Source organism: Bos javanicus, chromosome 2 (assembly GCF_032452875.1).
Source record: "Bos javanicus breed banteng chromosome 2, ARS-OSU_banteng_1.0, whole genome shotgun sequence".
Classification (NCBI taxonomy): Eukaryota; Metazoa; Chordata; class Mammalia; order Artiodactyla; family Bovidae; genus Bos; species Bos javanicus.
The window spans coordinates 73,426,437-73,432,436 of NC_083869.1; the positions used below are offsets into that span (position 1 = coordinate 73,426,437).

The 6,000-nt window shown below is 46.1% G+C and overlaps 1 protein-coding gene across 12 annotated transcripts in view; it reads right to left on the reverse strand.

The window, feature by feature from the left end:
* The window catches only part of CLASP1 (cytoplasmic linker associated protein 1), a 273,353-nt gene extending 268,340 nt beyond the window's left edge, over positions 1 to 5,013 (reverse strand). For 2 of the 12 annotated variants that reach the window (XM_061440075.1, XM_061440085.1), the window contains exon 1: positions 4,716 to 5,004. The gene's annotated coding sequence lies outside the window, so the exon portion shown is untranslated. Of the gene's footprint in view, positions 1 to 4,715 lie in introns of all 12 variants that reach the window. The other 10 variants (XM_061440036.1, XM_061440038.1, XM_061440042.1 and 7 more) reach the window with 10 other exon arrangements.
* Positions 5,014 to 6,000: the final 987 nt, after the last annotated feature.

Genomic DNA, 6,000 nt, shown 5'->3' on the forward strand with positions numbered 1-6,000 from the left:
AAAGTGATGTCGCTAAGAGACAATTTACACAAAAAGAACATCAGGCTGAGAAACTGAAGGCCCAGTTCTCATCCTCGTTCCACCATGTACTGGGATATAACTCCGAGGTCTTGGGTTCTCATTTGTAAATTGACAGGATAATCGTGGTATTTCCACTGCCTACCTCACGGGATTTTTTGAAGGGAACAAAGAAGATTAAGAATGTAAAAGTGTTTTGAAAATCCAGGGTTTGTTACCTCAAATCTGGCTGTTAGTGTTATGAAGATGTTCCTACAAACAAGGGTAACCATGTTTAGGAGACATACTCCGAACTGGTAATAAGAGGATGTATCGCCTGCCCTGGGGCTCAGCAGGATCTGGGGCCAGACCTTCCCCTTTACTTCCATGTTCAAATCTTTTAGGAGAATCTATGACTGTTACCTGGTAATTTTTTTAATTTGTAAAAGCAAATGCAATCACTGACAAAATTAACATAGAATGCAGGACTTTCAAACTGGGTTTTCCAGATTTACCTTAGCATTGTTAAAAAATTGTGGCCGCCCAGGCCGACGAAGACTTAACTGACCAAAATCTCTGGGTGGCTAGCAATAAATAAGACCAGGCCATTTGTATTTTAAGACCCTCTCCAAGTGATTCTGGCAATGTGATAATTGCTTTTTTTTTTTTTTGGCCGCATCTTGTAGCATGCAGGATGTTAGTTTCCTGACCAGGGATCAAACCCATTATCCCTGCACTGGGAACTCAGAGTCTTAACCACTGGACTCCAGGGAAGTCCCAATTACTGCTATTATTATTACATTAACTCTTACCATGAATACATGACAGGAAGTCCATATACTTACTCAGTATATGCCAGTCACTATTCTCAGCATCTTACATATGTTATCTCACTTCATCCTCACACAGCCCTGTAAGAAGATGCTGCTATTAACACTGCCTGCCCTTCACCCTCCTTTTGTAGATGAAATTATTAAAATACAAAGAGATGATCTAACTGGCCCATGGCCCAAAGCCACAGGGCTAGGAAGTGACAGAACCAGAAAGCTCACATGTCTGAAAATCCTTGATACAGTTTCCTAACCTAAGACAGGAACTATATATTCTGGTCACGTCATATCAAATTCTGCTTTATTTCATATACTACATTTAAAGGACCATCAAACAAGAGTTGTCTAAAGAGAGCACAGTGATATCTAGTTTAGGTGATATCAGCTTAAACCACAAAGGGACAAAGGGCCTAGGGCTGTTTACATTCTTCAGCATCACAGGGACGGAATTTGTAACATTTTATCTGTCTCCTCCATTGCTCTGTGAGTGAGCCCTTGAGCGTGGGACCCATGTATGTCTTTTCAGCTATATCCTTGTGGTTCCTGAAAGTGAAAGTCGCTCAGTTGTGTCCAACTCTTTGCAACCCATGGACTATAGAGTCCATGGAATTCTCCAGTCCAGAATACTGGAGTGGGAAGCTGTTCCCTTCTCCTCGGGATCTTCCCAACCCAGAGATCGAACCCAGGTCTCCCACACGGCAGGCAGATTCTTGACCAGCTGAGCCACCAGGGAACTAAAGAAAGGGTTTAATAAATTAATCAATAAATCTAGAAAAGGCTTGATGACTGTCCTGGGAAATGAAAGACTATTTCATGGAAAAGAAACATATTTGATTCATGTTGCTTCAGAGAGTACTAAGATCAACAGGCATAAGGGGAGGGGCAGAGTGGAGACAGTCTAGGATATCTTTCCAGCAATCAAGACCTGTCCAGTGACAGGAAAGCAGACTGCGGTTTGAGGCTCAAGACCAGAATACAGTAGACAAAAGGCAGGATGTTGGACTATAGGGCCTCTAAGAGCTCTTCCAAGGCTCCAATCCTTTTATTCTAAGTTAAGATACACTGGTTTATTCCTTCACACTTTCTACAGAGACTGGTTACACAAGGCCAGTAGTCCAAACACAGCGGCTACTACAAAGTCTTCTACAAATTCCCAAGACCTTCCAGGACCTAGAGAAGAATACATCACCAGAAGAATCTTCCCAGGAGGAAGGTAATGGATACAATAGGAATCAACAAGGAGTGAGGAGACTTCCAGGCAAGAAACAGGAGAAAAGTCAACAGAAGTATTATGGAAGAAATGCTGCCGTTTGAACACATCTGAGCTACATCTTCAGGATGCCTGTGGGAAAGTGGATCCCTAAAGATGCTTGTGGGAAAGTGGATTCTGTGGAGGTGCCATAAGAATCTGAGGAGCAGGAACATTCAGCCTGGCAGTACTGGTCTGAGCTCAAAGAGGTGAAGAAAGCCCTGCAGTGTAAAGACACAGCTAACACTCAAGAAATCGTGGTGCTAAAAAGAAAAGGCCTTTAGAGGTCAGTTAACCAAACACACACACTCTTTATGGATGCTGACCTGGTTGCATTCAATAAAGAAAAGTTAGTTTACTTTCTTAAATTACATTTTACAAACCAAAGACTGAATCATCAGTGATTCTGTTTTCAAACATTATTTTCTGCTACTGTCTATTCTTTACACTATGTGACTACCACACTTGCAATCATCAAAGTTGTTATCAAAACTCAGCTCTGAGCCTAATGTTATCATCCCTTAAATGATTAAAACATTTACCAATAGTACTATGAAATAAAAAGCATTATCCATCAATCTAAAAAGCTACAACTTTATAAGTATTAGACTGTTAAGAATAAATGGAGTCTGAAAAAATTATGTCTCAGGTACAAAAAACTATCTCACCCAACTTATAAACTGTGAGATTGAGCCATCTAAAAAAGGGGGGGGGGGGGCTGAAAATGAACAAAGGATTAAAGGGAAATAAATCTAAATCCCAAACCAGTGAACAAAACATAACACATGTGAACAATAAACTTAATGGTCTTCTGGCCATTCATGTCTCAACATCCCTGTCAAACTATTTTAAGGATCTGAAATCTTGCTCTATAAAAAGCAAGTTCCCATCATCTGAACTACACTTAAGAGATTCTATGGCAGTAGTTACTCAAGCATAAAAACCAAGCTTCAGATTTTTGCTTCTTGTTAGTACAAAAAAATGTCTACCTCTTTCAGGTAAAGTTGAGCCTGTGGCCAAAATCTTGGCACTCTAGGAGATGGAGGTTTTCAGTTCTAACACTAATTTAAGGTGCAAAGGCTTTTTCCCTGTTCACTACCGCTTAGATTGTAACATGGAGATAAAATATTTGACAACTCCACCACCAACAGTCTCTTCAAAGGATTCTGGGAGAATACAAAACTACAGCTGAAAACTCAACAAAAATTAAAACTTTAAAATCCTAAAACATCTACATGTTCGCTGATAAGCTATGAATTTCATAAACTGAGCATTGAGTAACAATTGCTAAAAAAAGGTGCAACTACACGATCTTACAAAGATGATAAGCAAACAGCTCACCAAAATTTAAATCTTTCTTAGCAAATGGAAAAGATAAGTAATATCCAGTAACTCTGGGACACTGTGATGTTATTTTTCTTATCTATACGGTCTCTGCATCAATGTTACTTTTCTCCACTCCCTTGACAAGCAAAAGGAGCCCACTGTCCAGGATTTCTCTGACCAAGAGGACAGTAAATGTCACAATAACTGTAATAAAAGCAACAATTTCTAAAGCCATTATTTATACCAGATTCTGGCACTCAAACAGGGTGCAAGGGACACGGCAGCAAGCAACTATTTCTCACTTCTGACTCTTCTGCATCACTGCCTCCCAAAGGACTAGAGAAATCTAGAGCTCTGGATGTCATATCTACAAATTTAAATATCATCTTTAAAGAGCTCACAGGTTCTACAAATGGTCAACATTAATGAACGAACCTCACGACAGAAAAACTCACCCAGATGCAATAAAACATGTTTCAAAGCTCCACCTAATTTTTGTTTTTAATTTTAGGAATAAACACAAGTTGTTGTTGTTGTTGTTTTAAAATTATGTAATAAGTGAGACTCTGGAAAACCCCAGACTCATCCGAGGGGCTTGGAAAACGAGAAAGCAAAATGTGATGAGTTCCATTGTACCAACCAGGCTAACGTGCAAGATCACACACTCCTCTCCGTCAGAGCGTCCCTGCCAATACCGAAGAACAACAAAGGCAAGTTGAGGAGGCTGCACAAGGCTTAACTCAGCACTTGTCCGCTTTCCCAGCCTCCGAAGCAGCTCGCTGCGGGCCCGGGGACCTCCGGCACCCTGCGCATCCCGCCCGGCCCGCGCTCGGCTTTGTCTGGCCCGGCTGGACCCCTTCCCTCCCGATCTTTCTCCACACCCACCACTCGGCCAGTAGTAGTTGTGGGGGGTTTCTCCCTCTCCCTCTCGCCCCCTCCCCTCGCAAGCCCCGGCTCTTCTCAAACGCGGCTTCTCCTACCAGGCCCGAGACTCGGGTCGGGAAGGGGGCCCGGGGTGGGGTCCAGGAGAGAAGACAGAGGGGCACACAAAGCCAGGCTGACCCCAGACCCACCCCCAACCCCCTGCAAAGCAGCGTGGGATCAGCGATCTGCGGGCTGGATAAACAGTCCTCCACTCCCGTTCCCCGCCCAGCTCCCACCTAAGGGCCGCCCCCCTCCCCCCAAAGTGCACCCAAGAGCGGATGACAGCGCTGGACCTAGCCCCCACCCAGCTTCGGTGCCCACCACCGCGAGGGGGGCAGGGGCCTGGGAGGCCTGGGGTCTACACACCCTCGTCCTAACCGAGCACTTACGGCCGTATTATTCGCTCCTGTTGCCGCTGCGGACCAGACGGCCGCCGCCTTCTCCTCCACCCCAATGAGGTTAAGCGCTTGGTGCGGGGATTAAAAAAAAAAAAAAATTAGAAGCCCAGGGCGCCTGCGCAATGAGGTCTCCCTTTTTTCCCCTTACCGCCACGACCCGGCTGGACCATAGAGTGTGTAAACCGAGAGCAGAGAGGCGCCTGCTTCTCTATGGTAACGCCCGGCGCAGGCGCCGCCCTGGCTGAGACGGGATTCGGGACCTGCCAGTCCCTAGAGCTCTTGCCTACTCGGAGAACGTCAATTGGCCCTGGTGGGGACCCGTAGGGAAAGGTTCTTTAAGAAAAGGGCGGCCAGGCTGAAGTTGGACCCCCGGCGAGTTGCGACAAAACTCAGGCTAGGCAGAGAGGATTGAATCTAAGCAGCCATGGCAGTAGGGCACCAGAAAGCAGGGAGCGTAGACCTCAGGAAGAACCAGGAAAGCTTGGGTAAAAGGCGTCCAGCAGGAACTTCCTCCGGTGGGGGCGAGGAGGTCTTCTACCTGAGGGAACCGGCCTTTCACTTCTGGGTTACGCGCTCGGCGCACCATCTGGGCGTCCAGGGCGAAGGAAATTGTGCCTTGTGACTCTCCGTACCGAGGCTCCCCCTTCACTTTTCGGGTAGGCGGGGGCGCTGGAGCCGGAAGCACAACTTTTTAACGGTTCTTTGCCCTTTTTGAAGCCGAGCCAGCCCTGGAGACTTCTCCTGGAAGCCTCGGAAACCCTGGAGACTTTCTTCCTTGAGTGCCTGCACAGAACAGGCGGCTTCCATCCCCTCTCTCGCCTTTCTCTTGGAAGAAGTGTGGGAGAGTGTCTCGGAGGTTTAAAAGCTGTGCAAGTTGCGGGGCTCCCCTTTAAGGATCTCGAAGGGCACACAGTTTTGCTGCGTCGGGCGCCTACCCTCACTTGTAATTTGACATTGAAAGCTTTCTTGAGATTGCACACTGCTCCGGGGAACCCACTCAGAGTGTGAGTTGGCTTCCCTCCGTCTCGATTCTCATGTCCGGAGCTCCTGCTAGTGGGGTGTGTGGACACCCGTGAAATCTTACCTGTAAAGGTCCAGGACTTAGATGATGTGCTTGGAGAGACTCAGTTAAAACAAGACTTATGTAGACTCCTCTGTGGAGTGCAGGAAAGGGAGCGGACTGTGGGCTGAAGGAGTAGCGATGGCAAGTAGGAGGTGACTCCTGTATAGATCTAGAAAGGAGGACATCTTTTGGAGAAAGCACAAGCGACCTTAT